Source organism: Geotrypetes seraphini, chromosome 15, assembly GCF_902459505.1.
Source record: "Geotrypetes seraphini chromosome 15, aGeoSer1.1, whole genome shotgun sequence".
NCBI classification, from domain to species: Eukaryota; Metazoa; Chordata; class Amphibia; order Gymnophiona; family Dermophiidae; genus Geotrypetes; species Geotrypetes seraphini.
This window is the reverse complement of record NC_047098.1, coordinates 33,805,292-33,820,445: the sequence shown is the minus strand read 5'-3', so window position 1 is coordinate 33,820,445 and position 15,154 is coordinate 33,805,292. Positions and strand designations below refer to the sequence as shown.

At 37.8% G+C, this 15,154-nt stretch overlaps 1 protein-coding gene across 21 annotated transcripts in view; it reads left to right on the top strand.

Moving 5' to 3' along the window:
• The window catches only part of MYO18A (myosin XVIIIA), a 361,012-nt gene that overhangs the window by 121,380 nt on the left and 224,478 nt on the right, over nt 1-15,154 (top strand). The gene's annotated exons all lie outside the window — the stretch shown is intronic.

Below are 15,154 nucleotides of genomic sequence, written 5' to 3'. Positions count from 1 at the left end.
CGGTCTCTCACTGGAAGGAACTGTCACGGCCCACAGAGTCCGAGCTATGGCTGCTTCCGTGGCTTTCCTCCGCTCCACGCCCATCGAGGAAATCTGCAAGGCGGCCACTTGGTCCTCAGTTCACACGTTCACTACTCACTACTGTCTGGATGCATTCTCCAGACGGGATGGACACTTCGGCCAATCTGTGTTACAAAATTTATTTTCCTAATGGCCAACCATCCCACCTCCCTCTTTGTTAGCTTGGAGGTCACCCATGTGTTAAGAATATGCTGCCTGCTTGTCCTGGGATAAAGCACAGTTACTTACCGTAACAGGTGTTATCCAGGGACAGCAGGCAGATATTCTTAAGTCCCACCCACCTCCCCGGGTTGGCTTCTTAGCTGGCTTATCCTAACTGGGGACCACGCACTCCTCCGTCGGGCGGGAAGGCACTCGCGCACGCGCGGTGCGGCCAACTAGAAACTTCTAGTTAAAAAGGTCCGTACCGAGGGCTCCGTCGGTGACGTCACCCATGTGTTAAGAATATCTGCCTGCTGTCCCTGGATAACACCTGTTACGGTAAGTAACTGTGCTTTCTCTTGGGGCGTGGCTTGGACACGCATGAAGAAAGTCGTGTAATTGAAGAGCTCCGTCAAAAAGACCTTGAAAGATTAAATAAATTGAATGAAAACGGAAGATATATTAAAATTTCACTGGTCCTATGAATAATAAAGAAGAAAAAAGGATGGCAACTGGTAAACAGAATAAAAACGACTTCGCTGTATCAGGAAGTAGCAAAAGGGCAAAACCGGAGCAGGAGAGCAGTTTAAAACTGACAGACACAGAAGTTATGAAAGAGTTAAAAGAAATTAAAGAAATGCTTTCTATTATTACTAAAAAAGTTACCGATTTAACAGAAGAAGTTTCAAATATAAATAAGAAGATGGATGTGCTTGAATTGAAATCTAACAACTTAGAAGAAAGAATGCTGACAGTTGAAGAGGAAATCTGTTATAGCCAAGCAGACAGGAAAAAAATTGAAATACTTATTAAAGACCTGGAAGATTTTTCGAATCGTGAACGAAGAAGTAACATCCGTCTGATTGGCTTGCCGGAAGGAGCAGAAATAGGAAATCCTGTCACCTTCATTGAAAAATTACTTCCCAAGCTACTTCCGTTGCAAACTAAATTTCCCATAGAAATAGAAAGAGCACATAGAGTGCCATTAAAAAGAGCAGTAAACCAGCAAGGACCAAGACCTTTTATTTTTAAACTATTGCGACACCAACAGGCCATAGAAATATTACAACTAGCCAAGAAAAATAAAGGTTTGAAGTATCAGGATGCTTTTATACATCTAGTGCCGGATTTCGCAAAAAATACAGCTGTTAAAAGAAAGAAGTTATTGGATTTAAGACCAAAGCTGAGAGAATTAGGAGCGAAGTTTGGATTGGTATACCCTGCTACTATGAAAGTGACAATTGGAAACAAAACTTTATCTTTCAATGATCCAGAGAAATTAGAAAAATTTATTCAAAACCAGGAAGTACCAATGTCTTCTTAAATTGTTTATCATATTTTAGTTCCTATATATAGATAACTGAATATAGTTAAATAACTAATTTGATAAAAAGGTATTATAAATTGATTTGGAAAAAAAGATATAGAATGTAATATATTCAATTCAATTCAAATATTCTACACTAACGATATTCAAAAATGGAATTCAAATGAAATCAAAATTCCAAAAAAAAACAAAAAACAAAAAACTTCTATTAAGGGAATAAGTGAATGTTTTAAACATGAACTAAGTTTATTAAAGAAAGATATGAATGTATTAAAAGAAAATATAATATAATATTAAAGAATGAATTTATAAGGAAAGATGTTCAGGAACATTCAATATTAATTAATAATTTTCAGATAAATGATTTTCATTTTTAGAAAAATAGAAAATATTTGAAAGACTACTTTATAATTTTAATTAATTTAATACAATATAAAGTAAAGATCTTCCTCCATGGGGGGATGCGCAGTGGGGGTGCATCTCGAACATATATAACATTAGATACAGAGGAGAGAATAAAGACTCAGATTCCCAGATGTCAAAGCGAGGGAACTGCATGTGATGGACAGAGCAGACACCGGAACTATAAAGAAAGACTTTTGTATAACCGTTGAACTTATGGACAGATCTTGTTGTTGCATCGTATTGATCATATAAAGAGAAGAACTACATACATTGGAAAAAGAAGAAAAGAAGAGAAAATGAAAATTCAAAACGGAATAGAAAACTACAATCAAGAATAAAGGTGGACTGAGATATACTTGAAGGAAATGAGTGTGTATTGAAATTATTCTCTCTTCTGGATTCAACTAACATAAAAGTAAAAGAAATATATATGTGAAATCGAGATGTGCTTTTACGGTGGGTTCCTCCATAGGAGGGGGATTTTTTGATCATAAAATACTTAATTATATATCATTGAATTCCCATATTATTTAAAATAAAACAAATAAGGGATTATTTATTGATATATATTTATTACAAATATAACAATTTAGATAAATTAACAATATAATATGCTTTGAATATTATATATATATATATATATATATATGTGTGTAACATGGCTAAATTATATTATATTTCATTTAAATAACAAATGTTTTAATTTATAGAATACAATAAGAACAGGTCTTATGGAGTGCTTTATTATCGACTTAAGATGCGTGCTACCAAGTATACACAATTTTTAATTAAAAGGGAGGGAGGGGTGGGGGATGGGAATAAGAAGAGGGGAAAATTAATAATTAAATCTAGAATAATTAAAGAAAAGTGCAGATATCTGATCAAAATTTTATTATTAAGAAGATATTTAATTTTACTCAAATTATTAAATGACAATTAAAATTTTTTCCATTAACGTCAATGGTCTGAATCACCCAGTAAAAAGAAAAAAAATTTTAGGTTTCCTTCACAAGCAAAATGCGGATATTTATTTCATGCAAGAGACACATCTTACAGGGAATGAATCTAATAAACTAATTGGGGGATGGGTATCTAAATGTTTTTTTGCTCCTGCCTTAGGGAAAAAGGCAGGAGTAGCCATACTTATTAATAAGAAATGTACTGCTGATTTTAAACTTATAAAAATTGATCCATTAGGAAGATGGGTACATATCAAAATGATAATGGGAAATACAACCCTGGACTTATTTAATTTATATGCTCCTAATTCAAATCAAATGGAGTTTTTTAAAAAAATTCAACAGATATTACTACCATTGGCTACTTCAAATTTGATAGTAGCTGGAGATTTCAATGCTGTTATGGATCCTATTTTGGATAAGAAACCTAGTAAAATTATAAAATCATTAGGGCTAGAAAATTTGATACAATCTTGTGATTTGGTAGATATATGGCGTATTCTTCATTTTAATGATCAGGAATATTCTTTTTGTTCTCAGGTCCATAAATCATTTTCAAGAATTGATTATATATTTGTTTCTAGTAATTTAGCACAAAAAGTTATGAAAGCAGTTATTGATCCCATTATAATTTCTGATCATGCTGGTGTGTGGATTGATCTAAAAAATGATATAAAAACAAATTTTACATCAATTTGGAAATTTGATAATGCCTTACTTGCTGATGAAAATTTTGTAACAGACCTAAAAGTAAAGATGAAAGAGTTTTTTCAAATTAATAGCACAGACAATATGAATATTGAAATTATATGGGATGCTTGTAAAGCGACAATGAGAGGAAACATTATATCATATTCGGCTTTTATGAAAAAACAGCTTAAAAAACAATTTATGGAATTAGAGGAAGAAATTAAATTATTAGAAAAAAAATTAATTATTAAATGGGAAAATGTAGTATTACAAAAACTATTAAAAGTTAAAACTAAATATAATGAACTCTCTTCACAATTTGTTAGAAAAGAAATGTTCTGTCAGCAATTTAGATATTATGGAAACTCAAATAAAGCTGGAAAAATGCTAGCAAATTTTCTTAAAGCAAAAAAAAGAAAAACTAAAATTATTGCAATAAAAGATACAAAAGGTAATACACACACCAGCACTAAAGATATTGTAAAACAATTTCTTGATTTTTATAAGAGTCTATATACTTCAGATTCTTGTGAAAATAAAGAACAAGATGGCTTAGAATTTTTAAATTCATTTATTGGACCAAATATTCCAGAACATATAAAAGGAAGTTTAGAAGAACATATATCATTAAAAGAAATAGAACTAGCATTGAAATCTCTTAGAGTTGGATCCGCTCCAGGTGGAGATGGATATACTGTTGAATTTTATAAAACATTTCAAAATATTATATTGCCTTATTTATTAAATTTATATCAATATCAGATACATAATGAAAATATATCAGGTACTATGGCAGATTCTGTAATTATTGTCTTACCAAAACCAAACAGGGATCCTACATTGGTTTCAAACTACAGGCCCATATCATTGTTGAATGTAGATGAAAAATTGCTTGCTAAAGTATTAGCATTAAGATTGGCAAAAGCTCTTCCTTTTATTATAGATGTACACCAAACAGGATTCGTTGCTAAAAGACATTCCTCACATAATACCAGACTGGCACTTCATTCTTTAAACTTAGCGAAAACTATGAATGAACCAGCTTTCTTAATATCGTTAGATGCAGAGAAAGCATTTGATAGAGTGGAGTGGAAATTTATGTATCAAGCTTTAAAATGGTTTGGAATAGGTCCCTTTTTTATTAAAATGATTCAAACATTGTATAGCTCTCCTGGAGCAAGATTAAATATAAATAATAACATTTCAGAAAGATTTAACTTGTTACGGGGGGTTAGACAAGGTTGTCCTTTATCTCCCTTACTTTTTGATATTGTTCTTGAACCCTTATTAATTGCAATAAATCAAACTAAGGGAATAAAGGGGATCACAGTTTCAAATTGGGAATATAAATTATCTGCATATGCAGATGATATTCTTTTATATTTGAGGAAACCGGAAGATACCATTCCATGTTTATTAAATTTATTAGATAAATTTGGTAAATTTTCTGGATACAAAATAAATTGGGAAAAATCTGAAGTTCTTCCAATTAATGTCCATTGTACCAAAGGATTATTTGATTCATATTCATTCCAATGGAAAGAGGAAGGAATAAAATATTTAGGAATTGTTATTAAAAATACAATTGATGATACAGTAACAGAAAATGAAAAAATTCTATTAAAAAAAATAACAGAAATGTGCGAGCAATGGAATCCTTTACATCTTTCATGGTGGGGAAGAGTTCAAACAATAAAAATGATGATCTTACCTGTGGTTTGTTATCAAATGAGTATGATTCCGATATTTTTTCAGGGGTCATTTTATAAAAAATTAAATAGAATACTTACAAAATTTGTTTGGTTTGGGAAAAGGCCAAGAATCGCTTTAGCAACATTACAAAAAACAATTAGAGAGGGAGGGGTAAATTTTCCAAATTTTTATAGGTATCATCAAGCCTATATTTTAAGACAGGGTATGTATTGGATCCTCCCAGACCTCATGGAGAATGTACCAGACTGGTTATATTTAGAATGGTGACTCTTGTTTCCATTATATCCGGAACATCTTATAAGTATAACAATGCCCAAGAGATATAAAGATCACATAATTTTATTAGATACATGGAAAACATTAAGATTTATTAGTAATATTACAACAGATCCAATAACTAAATCGTTAAATCAATCCATTTGGGTAAACTCCAGGATCAAAATTGGTGGATTCAAAATAATATGGAAGCAATGGATAATTGCAGGTATACGATCTTTAAATGATGTTATAGTAAATGGATCCATGCTTAGTTTTTCACAATTGCAACAGAAATTTGGATTGAACATAACACAATATTTTAAATGGATGCAATTGAAGCAGGCCATCCAGGAAGGGTTCCCTGAATGGAAGAATCTTAATACTCAATATAGTTTGCAAATCCTTTGCTTTCAGGCAGATTTTTTGGGACACCAAGCCGCAAAATGGTATAAATTATTATATGGATTTTTAAATAAAAAAAAAAGAACAGGACTTAGGGACATTTGGAGTATTGAGATAGGACAGACAATTTCTGCAACTCAATGGCAAAAATTTTGGTCCTGGAGAATACATACTACAATGTCAGCATCTATGAGTCAAACATGGTTATTTTTATTACATAGAGTTTTATGGACCCCTACTCGGTTACAAAAAATAGATAGTTCTAAATCTAATAGATGCTGGCATTGTAAGGTAGAAATTGGGACATTAGATCATTTAATCTATTTTTGTCCCTGTATAAATGCCTTTTGGAAAACAATTTGGCCCCAAATTAATATATTATTAGAAAATCATGTTGGACTTACATATGACACAATTTTATTTGGAACAGCAATGAGAACACAGAGTCCAATATCAGCAAACAATAATAAACTTTTATTGATATTAACAGGGGTCGCCATACAACAAATTACTCAAAACTGGAAAGATCACACAAAATTAAATTTCACTTTTTGGTGGAATTCTATTTGCCATATATATAAGATGGAAAAAGCAATAGCGTTACAACATGGTCATATTAAAAAATTTAATAAAATCTGGGGACCATTGGCTCTTTTTTCTAAAGATCAGATATCATAGCACAAGGATAGATCATATAATAGGGGTTAGGGTGGGTACAATATTATAATAACAGATGATTTATAATTTATTGCAAAAGGGGTTTTTATATATGTTTGTATTAAAATATATATTGATGGATATTCAAGTGTATATTGAAAATTATATGTATTATATATTTATCACTTGATGTAAGAAATTTAAAATGAATAAAGAACTTTAAAAAAAAAAAAAAAAAAAAAAAAGATTTGAATTTCTCTAGAGCGTTTTCTAAGAGGAGATCCAATGGGAGGGCATTCCACAGAGAAGGAGCTGTTACTGAGAAGATAGATTTGCAAGTGGTATCATAAAATAGTTCAAGTATTGATGGAATGGTAAGTGAGTTTTGATTATTGGATCAGAGTGACCTGGAGGAAGTATATAGAATCAGGAGTTTGTCGATGAAGGCTGGTTGATTGGAGTTTTTTGTTTTGAATGTTAATAGGAGTATTTTATAAGAAAGACGATGAGTAAGGGTAGCCAGTGTGCTTTATGAAGAAAGGGGAGTGACATGATTATATTTTTTTACATGGTAGATTAATTTAAGGGCAGTATTTGCAAAAGCTGTAGATGGCGGATTTCTTTCTGAGTAATCAATGTGTGAAATTACGAGAGAGTGAATCAAAGTGTTGATAGAGGGAGGGTCTAAAAGAGAAGAAATGGAACGGATGAGCCTTAGTTTATAGAAACATTTCTATGTGACTGCACTAATTTGTTGATGAAAGTTTAGGTCCTCAACAAGGATAATTCCGAGGAATTTAATTTTGGTAGCTATTTGAATTGGAGAAGAATCAATACAGATAGTAGGCAAATATGTTCTTTTGTAGAATGTGAGAAGAGAACACCGGTTGTTTTAGAGACATTTAGTGCAAGCTTGTTCAGTTGGAGCCAAGAGCTGATTTATCGAGTTTGTGGTTAATTTCTGTTATTTCATCAGGTGCTATAGAATCTAAGGGGGTGAAGCAGTTGGATGTCATCTACGTACGTGAACACAGTGAATCCTATAAATTGAGCTAATGGAAGTAACGGGGCCAAAAAAGATGTTAAACAGTAGTGGTGAAAGGATTGAACCCTGAGGGACTCCGTAGCTTCTCACCTTTAGACCTTCCAGAGCTGTTGCTGCTGCAGTCTTCAACTGCTGAGTCAGGGACAGTAGCAGCAGATGTATATTTAGAGGAAGTGCTATGCAGGCTTTAGCAAATTTGAATTCTGTGGAAGTCTTGCTCCCTCCTCCACATGGGCTTCCTGTTACCATGGGAACCCGTGCAAGGGTGTGGATTTCACATGGCATTTCCTCTGAGTTATTTGGGCTGTTACTTGACTCAGCAGCTGGAAAATACCGAGGCAGGTTTGGAAACAGGATATCTTTACAGTAACAGCGCTCTGGTGCCTATCAAATTTTGGCAATCAAGGCAGTTTCTTCCATTGCCTATTCCTGAATCTGGGTCTTGTAAAGTGTTGCATGGATCCATGTATGGAGAAAAAGACCTCAGAACTTCCTCAGTGAAGATGATAAGGATTGAGGTCATAGTGGGTGCCTCAGATTGAATTGATTTGGGGGTCTGCTGTAATGTAAGAGTGTGTTCTGAGATTGTAGTTATCAAAGCGAAGGACAATTTTGGGGAGAAGTTTGGTTGGTAATGCTATGAATAGTGATTAGTATACTGAAGCAGTGACATTTGTAGTGAAGACACTAATAGTATTAGAATGACTGGCAATAAAGGTCAAATAAATTGAGATCAATAGATGGGTTAGGTAAGGCAGTGATTCAGGGTTACAAAAGTCTGCTTCACTGGCTCAGCCTCCACAGCGGTGAGAGCATGTGTTGCTTTCATTGTTGTGCTTTTGTATCTGCATGGCCATCAGTCCCACTGCAGGCTTACATGTGAGAACAGGTACTTCCTGTTCTTGTGTTTTAAACCTGGGTTAGTACCAGCAGCTTAATGTGGAGGAGAGCACATGCGTTCACTGTGGTAAAAGAGCAAATAAAGGTGATGTGTGGGTGAGGGGGGGGGGGCAGTGGTGTCAGAGCAACAGTTCACTCAGGATGCCGCAACTTCTAAAGCAAGCACTGCAAGTTTTAAATACCAATGATTCTTGTGAAAAATGTAATAGTGGTTTATGTCATGTAATTGTGGTGATTGAGGTGAGTTTGGTATTAAAGTGGAGAGGTGTGTGGATGGGCGATTGCTATTGTGGCATATAAATGCTCTTCTGTGATCTTTTAAAAATCTAAAAGTGGTTTGTGAGTTCTAAGTGTTAAGTACTGCATTTTTAATTATTTATTGATAGGTGGTAGTGGTTTGAAAACATTTTTTCCCCTCAGATTAATGATAATACCTAGGGAAATTTTCCCCACAGTAAACTTCTGAAGTGCTTTTCTTCCATATTGGGATCTATACAATACTTACATGTTTCAAAATATAGCATTAGGATTATGGTTGGGTTTGCAAGATTATTAATTTACCCCCTGAATTACCTGAGGAACAGATAGTGGTGCTAAATATTTTGCTTAATGAGATTATAGCAGCAAAACAGAAACTGTTTCAAGTTTTTTAAGCTTTTCAATTACATTTAAGAGCTAATGTTGAACTGTGTTTTCTGTTACCTCCTTTGAAAAAAAAAAAAAAAGAACTAGAAAATTGCAGTATGTATGAATCTATAACTGCAGGTTTCCTCAGCAGCCACACAGTGGCACTATTGCACCACAAAATGCAGGAACAGGCAGTGGCTACCTCTTACAGAAAGAGGGGAAGATTCTCAAAATGTTCACGTTAAAATCTGATGGGCCACTGTCGCGGCTGCTATTGTAACAATTTCAAAATGGCGAGTTATTCTTTAAAAAATGCGCATGCAAATGAGGTTCGCAGAGGGTTGCTAACCTTTCATGTGCTGATCGCTGGTGATAGCGATTGGCACATGCACAGAATAAACCCACAAATTAAAAAACAAAACAAAACCCAAATCAAAGATTGGCAGGAGGGATGCCCGTCTCTTCAAAATGATGGGCCTTCCCCTCCCTGGTGCACTCCTATGGGAGGCACCTTTAGGCATCTGGGCCAATCAAAATTTTAGGCCCCTCCCCAGATACAGAAGTTGCTTAAGGCCAATAAGAGCCATAGGCCCCTCCTCAGATTCAGAGGGGCCTAAGGCTCTGATTGTCCCAGGTTACTTAAGGCTCCTCCTATATCCACTTGGATATCCAAACCTTAGGGTGCACAGAATCAAAAAAAATAAATCCAATGTTGTTCATGCTGTCTGAGACAGTCCCTGCCTCTGAGTAGTCTCCAACTGCTCCAGTATTACACACCGTAAAAACTCAAATGCATGCATCTGGCTGTGACAGTGCTCCACCATAGGTTCATTAAATCACTTGGTATTTAAACAGATTTTTAAAGGTCTTGATGTTTGACCTATTTAGATCAACCTACATGGGCACTGGATCAAATAAACCAGGGATCTCAAAGTTCCTCCTTGAGGGCCACAATCCAGTCGGGTTTTCAGGATTTCCCCAATGAATATGCATTGAAAGCAGTGCATGCACATAGATCTCATGCATATTCATTGGGGAAATCCTGAAAACCCGACTGGATTGCGGCCCTCGAGGAGGGACTTTGAGACCCCTGAAATAAACCACATGCCTCGAAACACAAGTGGTAGAGGCTCTCATAGAAACATAGAAAGATGACGGCAGAAAAGGGCTACAGCCCATCAAGTCTGCCCACTCTACTGACCCACCCCATTAAGTCTGAGTGCTGATGACTTAGTTCCTTAGCTCGACCCTCGTAGGGATCCCATGTGGATGTCCCATTTATTCTTAAAGTCGAGCACGCTGGTGGCCTTGATCACCTGCACCGTAAGTTTGTTCCAGTGATCCACCACCCTTTCTGTGAAGAAGTACTTCCTGGTGTCACCATTAAATTTCCCTCCTCTGAGTTTGAGCGGGTGCCCCCTTGTGACCGAGGGTCCTTTGGGAAAGAAGATGTCGTCTTCCACCTCGACACGTCCTGTGACGTATTTAAATGTCTCAATCATGTCACCCCTTTCCCTGCGCTCCTCTAGAGTATAGAGCTGCAATTTGCCCAGTCTTTCTTTGTATGAGAGACCCTTGAGTCCGGAGACCATTCTAGTGGCCATCCGCTGGACCGACTCGGCTCGAAGCACATCTTTACGGTAATGTGGCCTCCAGAATTGCACACAGTACTCCAAATGAGGTCTCACCATGGTTCTGTAAAGTGGCATTATGACTTCAGGCTTGCGGCTGACGAAGCTTCTCTTGATACATCCCATCATTTGCCTTGCCTTGGATGAGGCCTTCTCTACCTGTTTGGCAACCTTCATGTCTGCACTGATGATTACTCCCAAGTCCCGTTCCCAAGTCCCGTTCTTCTGAAGTCCTAGATAGTGCTTCTCCATTCAAGGTGTATGTTCTGCATGGATTTCTGCTGCCGAGATGCATGACCTTACACTTCTTAGCGTTGAAGCCCAGCTGCCATGTTGAGGACCAGTTTTCCAACATGATCAGATCCTGCTTCATACTACCCTTGAGACTGCTTTCACTTACTATATTACACAGTTTGGTGTCGTCGGCGAAATGCTACTTTACCCTGAAGCCCCCGGGTCAAGTCCCTTATGAATATGTTGAAAAGAGATGGTCCCAGGACTGATCCTTGCGGCACTCCGCTAGTCACCTCCGATGTCTCAGAGAGGGTGCCGTTGACCACCACCCTCTGAAGTCTTCCACTCAGCCAATCATTGACCCATGCAGTTAGTTTCTCACCTAACCCCATCGATTTCATCTTGTTTAATAGTCTACGGTGCGGGACACTGTCAAAAGCTTTACTGAAATCCAAGTACACCACGTCCAGAGACTCTCCCAAGTCTAGCTTTCCTGTCACCCAGTCAAAGAAGCTGATAAGATTGGATTGGCATGACCTGCCCCTAGTGAATCCATGTTGACAGGGATCCCTCAGATTTCCCTCATCCAATATCGTGTCCAATTTACCTTTAAGTAAAGTTTCCATGAGTTTACACACTATTGATGTAAGACTTACTGGTCTGTTATTCGCAGCCTCTGCTCTGCAACTCTTTTTGTGCAGAGGAACAACGTTGGCTGTTTTCCAGTCCAGGGGGACTCTCCCCGTACTTAGGGAGAGATTGAAGAGCATGGCTAATGGTTTTGCCAGAACATCGCATAGCTTTCTGAGCACTCTTGGGTGCAAATTGTCCGGTCCCATGGCTTTGTTCACCTTGAGTCTTGACAGTTCTCTGTAAACATCAGTTGGTGTGAACTCAAAATTCTGAAATGGGTCTTCCATGCTTTGCTTTGCTTCCAGACGTGGCCCGTGCCCTGGTGCCTCGCATGTAAAGACTGAACAGAAGTAATCATTTAGTAGTTTGGCCTTATCGGAATCTGTTTCCACATAGTTCCCTTCTGGCGTTCTAAGGCGTACTATCCCGTTTGCGTTCTTTTTCCTGTCGCTAATGTATCTGAAGAAGGATTTGTCCCCTTTCTTGATGTTCTTCGCTAGAGTTTCTTCCATTTGAAGTTTGGCCTTCCTGACTGCTGTTTTGACCGCTGCAGACTTTGTCCTGTATTCAATGTTTGCTTCTTTTTCCCCCGTGCGTTTGTATGAGAGAAATGCTCTTTTCTTCTCTGTGACGAGGTACGAGATCTCATCAGTGAACCATTGGGGTTTCTTTTTTCTTTGCTGTTTGGTTACCGATTTAATGTAGCGTTTAGTTGCCTCATGAAGGGTCGATTTCAAGGTTGACCACATAGCTTCCACATTATCAGTTACTTCTTGAACCTGGAGCGTCTGATGGACGAAATTTCCCATGCGTGCGAAGTCGGTGTCCCGGAAATTGAGTACCCTTGTTTTTGTTTGTGACCTAGGGAAGCCTTTCTTAAGGTTAAACCATACCATATTATGGTCACTGGTGGCTAGCGTTTCTCCCACCGAGACCTCCGAGACGCTTTCCCCGTTCGTAAGTACCAGGTCCAGGATGGTCTGGGCCCTAGTGGGTTCTAGTACCATTTGTTTGAGCCGTACTCCCTTCATGGATGTTAATATCCTCCTGCTATCACAAGTTGTCGCTGAGAGTGTGTTCCAGTCTACATCAGGCATGTTGAAGTCTCCTAACAGAACAACGTCCCCCCGTAAAGTGATATTCTCAATGTCTTCAATTAATTCTGCATCCTTGTCCTCCGATTGTCTTGGAGGTCTGTATACATTCTTGATTAGTAATTGGATGCATGTACACAGTTGTCATTAGCATCATAGGGCAGAAACTACACTGTCCACATTGGCGATATGAAAGGTCGAAGCATTTATCAGTTGATTAATATGAATCATATCAGCTATTGGAAGAGGATTCCTCAGAGTAAATATGTGAGCTCTATAAACAGGAACAATCGAGAAGATCTCTCACTCAAGCGTAATTTAAATTTTGACCTATCAGTTTTTTCAAGACCCTGTTTTTTTTTAATCGTATCCCCCAAATCCATAAAGACATGGTTAAACCCTGGGGCACCCAATTGTGGTGATACAAGATTCACTATTAGAATGAACCAGTATATTTGTGGATCAACATCGTCAACCCAGTGTTGTGACAATAAAATCCTTTATGAAAGACACCACTTAGTCTTTGCAAAATTTGCAGTTTGCAAGGAGACACTTCTATATAAAGTACTGTATTTAGTGATTCTGGATGTACACTGTATACAGCTATACCTCAGGAAGAAGCATTACAGTCGATTCATTACTTTTTAGAATTGAAAGATCGTCTACATCTTGTTCCTACAGATTTTTGGGTGGATTTAAGTCAAATTGCAATGTGTCAGAATTATTTTTTGTTTGAAGAGAGATTTTACCAACAGCATTCAGGAGTGGCCGACGGGGCCTCATTTGCCCCCACTGTGGTGAATTTATTTGTGGCCACATTTGAGAAAGAGAGAATCAATGGGCTTCCCTTTTTTTTTTTTACTAAAGCCATTTATTGATGATATATTTTGCTTATGGAGTGGGACTTTGGCAGAGCTGCATCAGTTCGTGCACATTTTGAACTTGTCAGTCCACCATTAAATTTCAATTACAATGCCCTCAGTCAGTAATTACTTTTTTGGATGTGCAAATAAAACTAATAAACAATGGATATGAGATGACAGTTTTTTCTAAATCAGTGTCCTGCAACCTTTTTTAAAGCCGTGGTATACTAAACTTGGGGCCGTGGCTGGAGGGCATCTGGAAATGTACGGACATCGAGACGATGATGTCATGCACAAGTAAGATGTCATCACATTGATATCCACACATGCGCAGAGGCATAAGAACATAAGCAATGCCTCCACTGGGTCAGACCTGAGGTCCATCGTGCCCAGGCCCAACAGGTCCAGGACCTGTGCAGTAATCCTCTATCTATACCCCTCTATCCCCTTTTCCAGCAGGAAATTGTCCAATCCTTTCTTGAACCCCAGTACCGTACTCTGCCCTATTAGGCCCTCTGGAAGTGCATTCCAGGTGTCCACCACACGTTGGGTAAAGAAAACTTCCTAACATTCGTTTTGAATCTGTCCCTTTTCAACTTTTCCGAGTGCCCTGATCCTGCAATTACTACGCCAGTGGGGGGATTCTGGAGGGGGAGAGGTGTGGAGAGCAGGAGAGGCACCGGCTGACTTGCCTATAAGACGTGCCTCTTGCTGTGAGAGGCATGTCCTATAAACCAGGGGTGTCCAACCTGCAGCCCAAGGGCCGCATGCGTCCCTGTGAAGTATTTTGTGCGGCCCTGGTCGAGGGCGATGCAGTGTTTTCCTCTGTTGCCCCCAGGTGTTTACCATCTTGATGGCTCCCTCCTGTGTCTTGCTGCAGCGTTTGAAAGTTTGTGCGGCCCCAGAAACATTTTTTTTGGCCAGTGCGGCCCAGTGAAGCCAAAAGGTTGGACACCCCTGCTATAAACAGTAAGCTGGTGCTGGCATCTCTCATCGCCAGCGTCTCGCGGGACACAGTCTGCAATACACTGTTTTAAATGATCAGATAGGAATTCTGTGGTGGAATTTTTGAATATGCACCCTCAACATTTGCTTATTTTGTATGTTTTACTGTTCCTCGCCTAGATTTGTGGATAGGCGGGTTATAAATAATTTTAAATAAATAAAATAAATCCCTTTTTCCCAATTCCTATGATATCATAGGATCTGTGGTACCTACTGAAGCTTTTGGGGAGATTTCGAAGAAGGTGTTGAAGAAGTTTCAGGATAGGGGATATCCCTCTGATTTGCTGTCGAAGACTCAGAAGAGAGCCCTTTACAATTTTAGAGATCTTTTACTACTCATGAACATCATTCTTCAGAAGTATTTCTTCCCATTTGTGTTCCATCCCTTTTAAGTCTGTTGAAGTTACATCCCTGTTTTGAAGAAGTAGGGATTTTGTTTGCATTGAACCAGAATCAACTGCATCTGCCTAGGACAGCATCGGAAGGGGT